At 40.3% G+C, this 14,388-nt stretch overlaps 2 pseudogenes; both read right to left on the bottom strand.

The window, feature by feature from the left end:
* Window positions 1-9,410: 9,410 nt before the first annotated feature.
* Window positions 9,411-11,902, bottom strand: LOC144778692 (28S ribosomal RNA; annotated as a pseudogene).
* A 3-nt stretch (window positions 11,903-11,905) lies between these two features.
* Window positions 11,906-13,146, bottom strand: LOC144778681 (28S ribosomal RNA; annotated as a pseudogene).
* Between the last annotated feature and the right edge of the window lie 1,242 nt (window positions 13,147-14,388).

Raw genomic sequence — 14,388 nt, 5'->3', positions numbered from 1 at the left:
AGGTAAAAGTGGCTGAACAACAAATAGCAACAATAGGAAACAAAGATGTTAATCAGAATCAAGGCAAATTTAAAGGTAATTATAATAAGCCAAGATTGATGGTAAATATTGAAGAGTTGAAGCAGAAACTCCCATGTTTTAATTGTGGCGAAATTGGACACTGGAAGCGCGAATGTAAAAATCCGCCCAGAAATTTTAAAAATGCACCATTAAATCCACAGATGCAGAATGAGATGAATCTGCAGCAACAGCTACAGCGACAGGTAGTGAATCATCAGAGTTAGATTCCACAACCGCCACTTCCAAATTGTGTAAATGTGCAGAGATACAGTACAAAAACAGGATTGAGCGGAGGTGAACAGGTAAACAGACCGCCAAGAGTGAATGTGTTGAATGTTTCTCAACAGTTTTGGTTGAAAGAAGATGGAGGGAGTGAATCTGAGGATTACTTCTGACGGTGCCTGAGAGAGGAGGAAGAGTGTGTGCTTGGAGCCACTCTTGAGGTAGATCAGTCCGGTCCATTTGTAAATGGTAAAGTGAATGATGTAGAAATCACTTTTCTAGTGGACACAGGTGCTACCCGTTCTACTGTTATATCAGTGGAAATAGAAAACCTACCTCTCTCTGGGGATACAATCCAAGTAATAGGTGTAGCTAATCAACAAATTAAAACAGATTTAACAAAACCAGTTGAAGTTGAAATTGGCAAATTTAAGGACATGCATAAATTTGTAGTTTGTGACAGCAGTCCTGTAATCTTGTTAGGGAGAGACATCCTTTGCAAGATGAACTGTAAAATATATTATTCACCGGATGGTATTGAGCTCCAAACTCAAGAAGAAGATGGTCTTTACAAGTTTACAATGTTAATGGTTGAAGCAGAAGAGAGTATATTAGTTCCTGCATTTGATAAACATAATCTACCTGAAGAATTAAAAGAGACAGTCTATGATAAAATTTGGGATCTCACTGGTGATGAAATGGGCTTGAAGAAAAATGTAGATCCAGTAAAAATAACCGTAAAACAAGGAGCAGATTTTCCAAACATTCCTCAGGATAAAATGAAAGCAGAAGTTATTGAAGGAGTCATTCTTGTAATTGACAAATTCATAAAACAGGGTGTTCTAAAAGAAATTGAGAGCAGTCCATGTAATTCACCGATTATGGGAATCAAAAAGCCAAACGGAACTTTCAGGATTGTTCAAGACCTGAGAAAGGTTAATCAAATAGTTGTTCCATGTTGCCCAGTTGTACCAAACCCAGCGGTAATTTTATATTAGATTCCACATGATGCAGAATGGTATACAGTTATTGATTTATGTAACGCGTTCTTTACTGTTCCATTGCATCCAGAAAGCCAGCAAATTTTTGCGTTCCGGTTCAAAGAGCGAATATTAGCATGGTGTCGTATCCCTCAAGGGTATACAGAAAGTCCATCTATTTTTAATCAGTTGCTAAAGAAATCTTTGGAAGATCTAGATTTACCTGGAAAATCTACATTAGTGCCGTATATTGATGATCTCCTTGGGGCTGCAAAAACAAGAGATAATTGTGTAACAGATACCATTACTCTTTTGAATCATCTAGCAGATGAGGGACATAAAGTGTCTCCTGCAAAATTACAGTTTTGCAAACAAGAAGTAAAATATCTTGGTCACAGAATTGCAAAAGGAGTCAGAAGTGTGACAACTGGGAGAATAAAAATGATTCAGGCAATGCAACCTCCAAATACACAGAGACAGGTCAGAATGTTTCTAGGAATGGTAGGTTATTGTCGTCAATGGATTAGTGGATTTTCAGTAACTGCAAAGCCATTGCAGAGACTGACAAAAGCAGACATAAAAGACCTGATTACCTTAACAGAAACTGAATTAGAGGCTTTTGAACATTTAAAAAAAGGTTTGTGTGAAGCTCCAGCATTGGGAATGCCAGACTATGAAAAGGAGTTTGAGTTGTATTGCAGTGAAAGAGAAGGATGTGCACTATCAGTTTTGATTCAGAGACATGGAAGACTGAGAAAGCCGATATTTCTCAGCAGTCCTTGACCCTGTTGCAAAAGCATTACCAGGCTGCTTAAAAGCAGTAGCTGCAACCAGTGTGAGTCTGGAACAAAGTGAAGGAATAATAATGGGATATCCTGTAAAAGTGTATGTACCACACTCAGTTGATATTCTCCTCACAAGAAGCAGAACACACCATTTGACGAACAGTAGGCTAGCAAAATATGAAAAGATTATCCTTGGTTCAGACAACGTCTCAATTGCGAGATGTGTGAATTTAAATCCTTCTACATTATTACTGGATGGTACAGAAACAGAAATCAGAAATGAAGTTGATCATGAATGTCTGGATGTATTAGAATATTGCACAAAACCCAGACAGGACATAAAAGATGTCCCAGTAGAAGAATCAGATTATGTTTTGTTTGTTGATGGTTCATGCTTAAGAACAGATGAAGGTGTTCTGAGTGCAGCATACTCTGTGTGCACAGTTGCAGAGGTGATTGAAGCTTCTTGTCTCAAAGGAATTCGTTCAGCTCAAGTAGCGGAATTGGTTGCTTTGATTCGTGCATGTGAATTGGGAAAAGAGCAAAAGATAACTGTAGTGACTGATGGTCAGTATGGTTATGGTGTAGTCCATGACTATGGCCAGCTCTGGTCTCAAAGAGGTTATTTAACTTCTGCAGGATCCCCAATAAGAAATGCACAGTTGATCAAAAGGTTGATTGAAGGAATTCAGCTACCAGAAAAGATTGCTGTTGTAAAATGCACAGCACATAAAAAGGGAGAGGATTTCATAACAAAAGGAAATTCATATGCTGATGAGGTTGCTAAATTCTGTGCGAAAAATAATGTGTCAATCAATCGGGAAAAAAATAATGAACATGTTTTGAACTCACTTATGCTAACATCTGTAGTTGAAACTTGGAAAGGAGTAAAACAGATGCAAGATGAGGCAGATGATGAAGAGGAAAACATATGGTTCCTCTCTACTCACAATTCCGTAAATGCCTTAAAACCCATTTATTCACCAAATCCTTTGAATAACTGTTCCCTTCTCCTTCCTTCCCTTTAAACCTCAGTCCCCGTTAGCTATAGCGCCAAGAAACCGCTGGTATACGTCGCGCTTTACAAGAACTTTTAAACTCAAACTCAAACTCATGGTTAAAAGCAGGTTGCAGACAAAGAGAAGAAGATGAAGTTTGGGTTTACAAAGATGACAGAGTAGTTATGCCAGACAGCATGATTTCTGACATGGCACGCATGTATCATGGTTCAGGACATATTGGCAGAGACTCAATGATTAGATTGTTTAGACAAACATGGTACAATCCAAAATTCATAGTAATTGCAGAATCCCTTTGTCAGAGGTGTTTAACATGCCAACAGATCAATCCAAACAGAAAAACTTTTGTGAGCATGGGAACCATAGGACGGGAGGGTGGTCCTTTTACCAGATTACAGCTTGATTTCATTGACATGTCACCTCATAACAAACTTAGATATGTCTTGGTGATAGTTTGTTTGTTTTCAAGATGGGTGGAAGCTTTTCCAACACGTCGCAATGACTCAATTACTGTGGCAAAATTGCGTTTGAGAGAAATCATACCAAGGTATGGATTTCCTGTGACGGTCGAGACAGATCGTGGTACACATTTTGAAAACAGATTGCTACAATTGGTTTGTGAAGCTTTAGATATAATGCAAACGCTACACTGTGCTTACAGACCGGAAGCATCAGGTGTTGTTGAGCAAGTAAATGGCACAATAAAAAACAGAATAGCTAAGATGTGTTTAGCTACAGGAATGAAGTGGACAGACGCACTTCCACTTGTTTTGATGTCTTTGAGAAGCATTCCAGATAGAAAAACAGGTTTGAGTCCTCATGAAATTTTAATGGGCAGAGTCATGAGGCAAGCATTTGTTCCAGCTGATAAACTGTTGAACATTAATGATAGCATCATAATGGATTACTGTAAAAATCTATCTGATGTGGTGACTTCTGTGTTCCATCAGGTGGGAACTGAGGTAATCACAAAAGAAAAGGAACAAGCTCATGATCTGTTACCTGGAGACTGGGTGAGGACAAAAGTTCACCGAAGAAGAAACTGCCTAGTACCCAGATGGCAGAAGGCAAGACAGGTGATACTTCTGACAACAAATGCAGTAAAGTGTAGAGGTTTGAAGAGATGGATTCATGCTAGTCATACCATACGAGTCCCAACTCCTGAAAATCCTGAAGAAGGTGATACAACAGCTGATTCAGATTCTGAAGAAGAAGCTGAAAGAAATCCAGATCCTGAAGATCGACAAGAAGGTCGACATCTGGAAAATACAATTGCGAATGAGGCATTGAATGAAGAAAATGAAGAGATTGTGATACAAGACTCTGAAAATGATGAAGATCTGCTAGATCAAGAAGTAGAAAAGGAGTCTGAGCAAGAAATATCTCAAGATCAGGAGAGTATTGAAAAGCAGATTGGAAGCTCTGGAAGAAGGAACGAAGATTCTGAAACTGGTGGACTGGAGGTAATTGAAGAAGAAGAAGAAGACGAAATTCCAAGTACCAGCTATAAGGATGATGTTCCTAACAGAGTGAAACTGCCGAGTAAAGAAGTACCTGAATCTAGAGTTGATATTACATATAGCGAGACAGATGAAAGTGATGAAGTATCAAGAGTGAAAAGTTCAAGGAAAAGAGCTTGGAGAGCAAAGAGTAATCAAAATGAACCGAAACAGAAACTATCAAGAAAAGGAGATAATTGGCCAGGTGAAAATGAAGGCCTAAAATTCAAAATAGCAAAAGAGCAAGTCAATGAGGTCTCAAGTCAAAAGGGAGATAAGAAAATTCAAGCAGGAAAGAAAATTGAAGTGATAAACAGTAGAGCAAAAAGGGTAGTAAAACCAAATCAGAAATACAAGTCCCCTGAGTGGACTTACATTATTATCCCACCAGTAGTTGAGGTGGATAGCAGTAGAATAGTTTTAGATGATACCAGTGATGATGATAATGATTGATTTTGTTCTGACACAAGGTTGAAGAAAATGTGTTAGGTGACCCAAGGTCGAAGAAATTGTGTTAGCTGGAAAAACACATTGATGTAAGACATAAGGTCAAAGAAAAGCTGTTAGAGAATAAGATACTTTGTTAAAAAAAATGTAAAATAAATTAGAGGGGTGTATAGTTGCAATTTTGAAATTTTTGCAATTTTTGAATTTTAGTTTTTTTTTAAAGGCTCTTGTTTATAAGTAAAGATGCCTTCTTCTACTAATAGTAATTCGAGATGTTCTATACTTAGAAGATGTTGCAAAATGTCTTCAATATGTGTGATTTTGTTAATCCTGGTTTGGTTAATTTTAGATGTCATTTTTCCTTTTGGAATAGATAAAGAAGTGTATAGAACTAATATGAACAGTAAAGCTGTGGTTAATCATGATAATCATGGCAAGACTAATAGAATCATTGAGCATAAACCAGAAATACACCAAGATAGATCTGTAGGAGATTTTTCTAGAAATACCTTCTCAAGACTTTTATCTGAATATGTTAAGGTAATGGATGTAAAAGATTGCTACATTTGTGTAAAATGACCTACTTCTGTGTCTGAGGGAATTACCTATAATATGCTTCCTCTTACTTATGGAATTACTTGTAGTGTAATAACTAGTTTGTTTTATCAAACAGGTCGTTTAGAGTACTATTGCTCAAATTTCGATGAACTTTTTGCAAATTTAAAAGTTGATAACAGTCTGAATAAACTGAAACATGCTAAACAGATGAGGGAATTTTTCATAGTAACTAATGAACTTACTTATGAATATGCTTTTAGAAATAACTTAACATGTAAATTGAAAACTGAGGAGAAATTATTTTTGAATATGGTCGAGGAGAGAAGGTCAATTTATAAACTAAATGAAATGCTGACACAAACCAAATCTAAGTTTTGGCAAATTGAAGATGAAAAGCTTAATGGTAGAAATGAGAATGTTGCGATTCATATAGATACACCTGTTAGTGGAAAACTCTGTATAAGAAGAGATAATACTCAGTTTGACAATTATTTTGTAGGTGCTAGTCAATGTGAAGATACTTATCGTATCTTAGGGGGATGGGGATTTAAAGGAGGTAAAAATCCAATTTTCCCTGGGATTTATTTTGTTTGTGGGAACAAAGCCTATTGTAGTCTCCCAGACCACTGGTATGGGACCTGCTATGTTGGTTCAGTTTTTCCCAAATTTTTTCATGTAGATAGAAGTGTAAAAGGCTCATTTGAAATGAGTAACCATCTAAGTAGATTCAGAAGGGAAAGCTTTTCAGAAATAATGGGTGACATATTTGGTGCACTTATTCCTATGGTACGAATAACCCTGAATGCAAACAATATTAGAAAAATGTCTACAAATGTTGATAGATTGTCTACTGATACTGCTAGTGGATTTCAATTAGTAAATACAGAGCTCATTGCCATGAGATCTATGGTAATGCAGAACCGTCTTGCACTAGACATACCGCTTGCAAAAGAAGGAGGAGTCTGTGGAATTTTACATGTCCAGCATTACTGCACATACATTCCAGATAAGTGCCAGAACATAGAGATGTATATCAAGAATATAACAGAATTACATACTGAGATAGAACCTTTAGACGATGAACATTTTTCAGAACGTTTGGGCAAAAGATTTGCAGCAATTGGGAAAGGGTTTCAAGAGAATGGTAGTTCAATTCTAGGCAAAATACTTTATCCTTTAATAGTCATAATCATAGTGATACTTTTGTTAAAAATTAGTTACATGTTACACAAGAGAAAGAAACATATAAGGGAAAAGAAAAGTATTTACAAACTCAGAAAAGAAAAACAAAATGAAATAGAATTAGAAGAGTTTCGTAGAACTCAATATGAGAGTAGCAGACAAACAGCTGAATCAAGTCTTTAGAAATACTAATACTAAGAAAGTCCAAAACATGTTCAAGGGTTGAAAATTTTCTCTTAAAATTTTGGGTGTAGTTTGGTGATTTTGAAATCACCAGATGAGGGTGTTGATGGAGCAAGGTGTTAAGCAATATTTTGTTCAAACATGCGAAGGTATACTTCCATAACCAATGTAATTGAACTAACAAGCATGGGATGAAATATTAATCAACTTAGTTTTAAAACGCATTTTACAGAAAACACGCGGGATTAACTTATGTGCTTTAATGCGAAGAGAAAATAATAAACTAACTTTGTCTATTGTCTTTGTCAGTATTAAATGCAGCTGTTTAATTAATGGCATGTGCTTATTTGTGTGCTCATGTCATGTCTTTTCTGTGACAAAAGCTCGTGGAGAATTCTTGCAGTCCAGAAGAAGAAGGTAGATATAAATGCTGCTTTGTGTGCTTAGCTAGGTAACATAAATGAATGGGTTTTTATTTAGCAAAGGGGGTGGGTAACAGAATGGGGTTCAGTTCTTTAATTAATTGATGTCTTGTGTTTGTTTAAATAATAGTTTCCAAGAGAGGCCTAAGATTTACGGAGAAATGGCTGTGGTCGTGAAAGCTTGTCCAGAGCGGAGCCTTACATTTTAGAAGAAGTGGAAACCTTTACCACGTTGATATTATAAACAAAGAATGCAGTCTATTAACTGTGCTGAACGTGCTCTAGGAGAGACAGGCTCAAGGACAGGAAGTCAAGCGACATTGCCAAGATTAGGAAGTAATGTTCTGAACTCGAAGAAAAGTTACAATCTCGAGGAAGCTAGAAGGATGGAGGAATTTATGAACAATAGGGCTTATGATGAAGCCTGGACTTGGTCAGAATCGGATGACCTAATGGTGGACTGACATGACTCAGCCAATGGCGAAAAAGGATTTTTGAGAAAGTATGCAAAATGTAGTCAATTTAGCTAGTTAGAAAGGAATAAAACCTGACCTCATGGGCAGGAGGGGGTTCTTGCCTTCCGATTCCAGACTGACGTGTCATGCTGTTGGACTTTGGTGCACGTAAGGATAGCAGACTTTAAATGATTTTTCCTTTCTAGGTGAATAGAGAATTAGACAGGGAAATAGGGTTTAGGGAATGGAAACTGTTATTTTGCTAATAACTCATGATGCTGAACTTGTTTCTTAATGTCAGTTCATTCATTTAACTCCATAATAAAAATGTTGCTTTCAAGTTGCTTATGAAATAAAGACTTTAAACCTTTTTGCTAATCTACTTTATGAATAAAGTTATTAAAAATAGATTTTAAATGACAAGCTGGTCTTGTTTATTCATGATCTAGTTACCATCAGTTGATTCAATCGCCATTAGTGGCTTGATTATAAATGATTAATGTATAAAAAGCATGGTGAAAATAGTTAAACTGCAGTTGTATATAATATTGTAAATAGTATGAGCGTAGTTTTATTAATCAGGCCACATGATTCAGTTGCTCAAAAATTGTCTCATTGGTGTTATGGGCCTTATTTGTGTTTCATGATTAATGGTGAGTATTGAGGTGATAAGTAGCGTTATTGGGACAGTTTTTCAATAGAAGCACTGGATCATTGGAAAGCTGTTATAATGGAAATTGTTAAACTTTTATTCTTCACATTGGTTCAACAACATATAAAAAACATACAATTTCTCAAAACAGCTGTCAAAGTATGTTTTGGGGAATACTCCCTTTCTCAAGGCTGCAATCGGAAGATAAAAAATACACAACTTAGTCCAGATGTCTTAATATTGTCGATCTCTAGAAAGTTGCCAGGTATAGTCCTGTCTTACTGGTGAGATGGATTTGATATTACCACATTATTTTCACCAATGGTGCAACTAACCCCTTTGCTGCCAGGACATTTACTCGCCCTCCGCAAAGCCCTTATTTTGGTTATTTGGAGTCATCTGCGCTTAGGCCCTCATTACTATTTGTCCACATATGTATCCATACCGAATTTGCATCCTTTTATCGCAACATCCTTGAGATTCTAAAGGTACCCAGGGTTTGTGGATTCACCTGGAAGAGACCAAGAAATTAGCCAAAATACAGCTATATATATATTTTTTTTATTAAACAAGTGCTGCAGAAGAAAGCATTGTTTTTTCCCCGCAAATGGCATCAACAAAAGGTTTGCAGGGATAACTTTAGGGCCAGTGCTCGGGAGGCTTTTTCCTGGGGCTGCTTGCCTCCCGGTGACTTGTGCAGGAGTAGGGGATCCCGGTTTAGTCATCTGGTCACCCTGCTATCCGGCAAGGGAACGTGCACCAGTCACTGCACCATGGCAGCGCAGGGCTGGAGAGGGAGGTCTCCCATGCTGGCCGGTATGTGGTGGAGGTGGCCTCCCATGGGCCTGTGTTCCCCCCTCCATGTACCTCCCACCAGTCTGGCAACAAAGGCACCCACCCCAGGGTGTAGTGGAAGGGGGTCCGCGGGCACCCACAGATGGAGAAAAAAGCTTCGCTCAGAGGATGACTTACAATAAATCACAGCGAGGTAGCTGCTCTGCTACCTACAAAACCCTGACCCAGAATCTGGTCATCCACGAATGATTCAGCACCAGGCACCCCACATACATGTGGTGCATGAAGTACAATGGAAGCAGCCCCTTTCCGTCCACACTCTGGTCCCAAAGCGAGCAGCTTTATGTACTGGCCCAAGAGACTGACCATCCCAGGCCAACGATGGCTCCACAGCACTGCGGTATCATTACACTTTAGGGGGAATTCTGACTTAGACGTGTTCAGTCATAACCCCACAGACAGTAGCTTCAACTCAGTGCCTCTTCAGCCAAGCAAATACACTGAATGCTGAACCTGTGGTTCCTCTTGTATGAAGCAGGATTACTACAACACATCATCAGTAAGGTAAAACTAACCTGTCTCACGATTGTCTAATCCCAGCTGACCTTCCCCATGAGTGGATGAACAATCTAACACTTGGTGACTTCTGCTTCACAATGATAGGAAGAGCCGGCATTGAAGGGTTAAAAAGCGACGTTACTATGAACGCTTGGGTCCTTAAAGCCAGTTATTCCTGTGGTAACTTTTCTTACGTCTCCTGCTTGAAGCCCAAAAAGTCAGCAGGATCCTGAAGCACTGCTTTCATGGTCTGTATAAGGCAATGATTTGGCCTTTCTGTCTTCCCTGAGCTTACTTTAGGTCACCGGCGTTATCGTTTGAAAGTTGTACCACCTCAGTCATACTTTCCACCTGCCACTGTCTTCGGAGCCGGTCATGCCAGGTGTCGCCAGGCGCTTGGAGCCAGTAGCGCAGAGCTCTGGGGGCTCGCCCCTGCCTCACCAGGTAAGTGAAAAAATGAAAAAATCAGTGGTATTTCACCAGTGGCCCGAGGGCCTCCCACTTATCCTACCCTTATCATGCCTCTTCACAGTGCCAGACTAGAGTCAAGGTCAGCAGGTACATCTTTCCCCCCTGATTCTGCCAAGCCCGTTCCCTTGGTTGTGGTTTTGTTAGATAGTAGGTAGGGACAATGGGAATCACTTTCATCCATTTATGCCTGTCACTAATTAGATGACAAGGCTTTTGGTTGTCTCTACCTCTGTGTGGTTACTCATTCTTGGATATTATTGCTGACAATCAGCGTCAATTCAGTCTTGCTTCCAACAACACAACATTTGTTGTGGATTACAGCCACATTTAAAGCTGTCCTCCCAGGAAATGGGATCACGTATAGGCTAGAGATAGTACACCTCCAGTACTATTCTAACAATATAAATTGCCTACGGACAGTCTTGAGAAAATTAAGGTAAGATTAGCAGGATATTAATAATCAATGTGATACTTACTGATTATCTGTTGGCAATTACTTGAGATCTCTTCTGAATTCAGCATATTTCAACTATCATGATGTACACTTCTATTCTGAAAATTGACTCACACACACTTATAATAACAATTGTAAAGGTCGTGAATAAACATTCCAAACTCTAAATTTATATTTTAAATTCAAACATTTTAACTGTAATCAACTTTATATGCAATCTCAAAATGTGTAACTAAACTTGATTTAAATATCAACAAATAAACATTCTTAAGACAGTATACTAACGAGAATGAAATATGTGTGGTGCAAAACAGTGTACATCTGAGCATTGAGTTTAACAGTTAAGTGTCCATGAATACTTGGCACATTTTAAGAGTGCCCATTAAAGTAGTCATGAAAATATTCTTCTTGATTGGGAAAGACATTTATAAACTTATATCAGCCTAGATAAAAGCAGGAAATTTCACAGTGGAACACATGGTGAGATTTTTATATTTCCTGTGATAAATCCCGATAATATTTAATGTTACTCTTAAATGCTCGCTCAATGGAATTTTGGGAGTTTTCATATCGTATTGAGGCATCAGTGACTACAGCAGTATCATCTTTGGTAAATACTGCATCTGGTTTTCATAGTTCACCTTGACTGTTTTTGACATAAGGTTCTGTGTATATATCATCCAACCATACCTTTTTGCTCCATCGATGAGCAGTTCCAAAATGTTGTTATGTTATATTCCCGCTGTTTACCTATGCTTCATTAAAATTGTTCACTTTGACATTCACAGCACTGGGCAGCAATAACATCTCATCAACACCCACCTCGGGCCTTTGCCATGCTTTGTTTTAATTAAACATTCTGATACCCCTATTGAGCACCAGTTCTAATTCAGCTGCTAGGTGCCAGATGAGGCAGAATGCCAGCTCCGTGCTCCCGGGGAGGGGCATATGGAGAGATGACTATCGCTGCTGGGCCAATCCACAGGAAGGGCCCAACTCACATATAGAGTTGCTGCCACCCTGGACGGTGGTGCCTCGTCCAGCCATGGACGCCCCAGCGCCCCTTCATGCCCCAACCCGACTGACCCAGCACTTAGAGCCAATCCTTTCCCCGGAGTTACAGATCTGACTTGCCAACTTCCCTTACCTATATTATTCCAACATGCCAGAGGCTGTTTATCTAGGAGATCTGCTGCGGGTATGGGTGCAGCCCAGCATGGGATTTACACTATCTCTCTCAGATTTTCAAGGACCAGCGAGAGCTCACCGGACGCAGTTGGAACTGCAATGCTTTCCAAGGCTTGGGCCCCTCTCTTGGGGTGAACGCATTCCAGCCCTGCCCTTCACAAAGAAAAGAGAACTCTCCCTGGGGCTCCCGCCGGCTTCTTACTGCAATGGATCCTATGAGGACACCCATCTCCACCATTGAGGGTTCGATCCGCGGAGGGCAACGAAGACCATCTTTCATCCCTTCTGAACAGCAATCACCATTGCTTAGGACGTATTGACCCAGGTTCAACTGCTTTTCACATGGAACCCTTCTCCACTTTGGCCTTCAAAGTTTTCTTTTGAATATTTGCTACTACCACCAAGAACTGCACCTTCGGCGGCTCCACCAGGGCCCTCGCCCTGGACTTCCGTGTGCACTGCAGTGGCCCTCCTACTCATCGCTGCTTGGCCCCTGCAGCTCTCAGCACCGGCGATGGCTGCATATGGGTCCAACACTCCCGCGCCATCCATTTTCAGGGCTAGTTGATTTGGCAGGTGCAGTGTTACACACTCCATAGCGAATTCCAACTTCCATGGCCACCATCCAGCTGTCTATATCAATCAACACCTTTACTGTAGTCTGATGAGCATCAGGTGCCTTAACCCGGCATTCATTTCATCCCACAGCACCAGTTCTGCTTACCAAATATCGCATTCCATGCCTGGTTCCACGCCAGAGAGCAGGGCTTCTTACTCATTTCAAGTTTGAGTATAGGTTGAAATCCTTTTGGGCCAAGGCCTCAAATCACTTGTTTTCCAGATAAAAGTGGGGGTTCTGAATGCCAGCTATCTTGGGGGAAACCTTGGAGGGAACCAACTACTAGATGGTTTGATTAGTCTTTTGCCCCTATACCCAGGTCGGATGACAGATTTTCACATCAGGACCACTACTGACCTCCACCAGAGTTTCCTCTGGCTTCGCCCTGCCCAGGCATAGTTCACCATCTTTAGGGTCCTATCACACATGCACATGCTCCACCTACCCTGACAGAGTGGGAGAGAAGGACCAGTGGTGCACCCGCTGATGGCTTCGTGGCGGGATATCACCTCAGCTGGCATGCGCAGTCCCTCACCTTCATTGTGCCACCAGGTTTCGCTCGGCACTCCGACTCGCACACAAGTTAGACTCCTTGGTGCAAGTTTTAAGACAGGTCAGGTGGGTAACCAACATTGCCGCAGACTCCTGGTGCCTGGTGTGGGCCTTCCCACCCAGTGGCGCAAGGTGGTCACGGCACAGTGAGCACCATCCACCCCAGTCAACAGTTGTGCCGGGAGCAGGGGGCCTCATCTTTATTCTCTGCCCCGGCATGCCCGCAGGGGTGGCTTGGAGTGGTTGCCAGGGGTGGGAGTGGAGGCAGTCGAATCTCCCTCAGCGCCACCAACACAGTGACCATCTGAACCAGGCCAAGAAGGAGAAGCCTCCCCTGCCCGATGGACCCCCATCCGTTGTGGGCCCTTGAGCCGGTCGTAGCTAGATTTTGGACCCTAGATCAGCCAGCACCCAGCGAAACTTATACAACTAGAACTATCTAGGGTGTGTTGACTTGCATGGCTCTCACCACATTTTATTACCCAGAATCATTAGCAAACCTCAAACTTTGACTCTAAAAAACTGATGTTCCTCACATATCTGTGATGGAAAGTTCTGATACAAATGGCAGGGGAAGCTCTTCCCCTGCTCCAGAGGCTGAAACTTAAAAAGAAAATGAAATCCCACGGCTGTAAACAGCGGAGAGATTTCCTGGACTTGTGCAGAGGACATAACAGTTATGTCCTCTGCACACAGCCACCATGGCGGAGGACATAATCGTTATGTCCTTGGCACAGAAAGGCTTAAAAGACTAATGACAGTTATGATAGTCAAATTTCAAGATGGCATCCTTTCTTATCATACATTTTCTGTGATTATTCTTTTTAGCTTTAGCTCTGATTTGTCAGTGATGTGTAAGTTTTTCAATTTTACAGGTACTCAGTTGGGTATGTGATATCTATGGAACAATTCCATCTGCAGCTCTAAAGTCCTTGTTGTTTAATTCACTTATATATTACAATAAAAAAACATTTGGACCAAGATATGTTTTTTTCAGCTTTTGATTACAGTCTTGAGAAAGGGGAGTGTTGCCCAAAACACAAGCTGGCGGCTGCTTTGAGAAATTTAGTTTTTATATGTTTTTAAACCAATGCGAAGAATACAAGATCAAAAAATTTGGATCAGCATCAAGAGAGATTTGGATTTAAGGTTTTTTCTGTTTTAATCTTTTTAAACATAATTAAGGACTTCATTTATACATGATGGCACCGTAGAGTTTAGATGGTGATGGAGTCGGGCAGTATTTACTTCTATCATGTATTGTAGCAAACTATATATTGTTGAGAA

This window comes from Lissotriton helveticus, chromosome 1_1 (genome assembly GCF_964261635.1).
Source record: "Lissotriton helveticus chromosome 1_1, aLisHel1.1, whole genome shotgun sequence".
In the NCBI taxonomy this organism is placed as follows: domain Eukaryota; kingdom Metazoa; phylum Chordata; class Amphibia; order Caudata; family Salamandridae; genus Lissotriton; species Lissotriton helveticus.
This window is presented reverse-complemented; position numbering and strand designations above follow the sequence as displayed.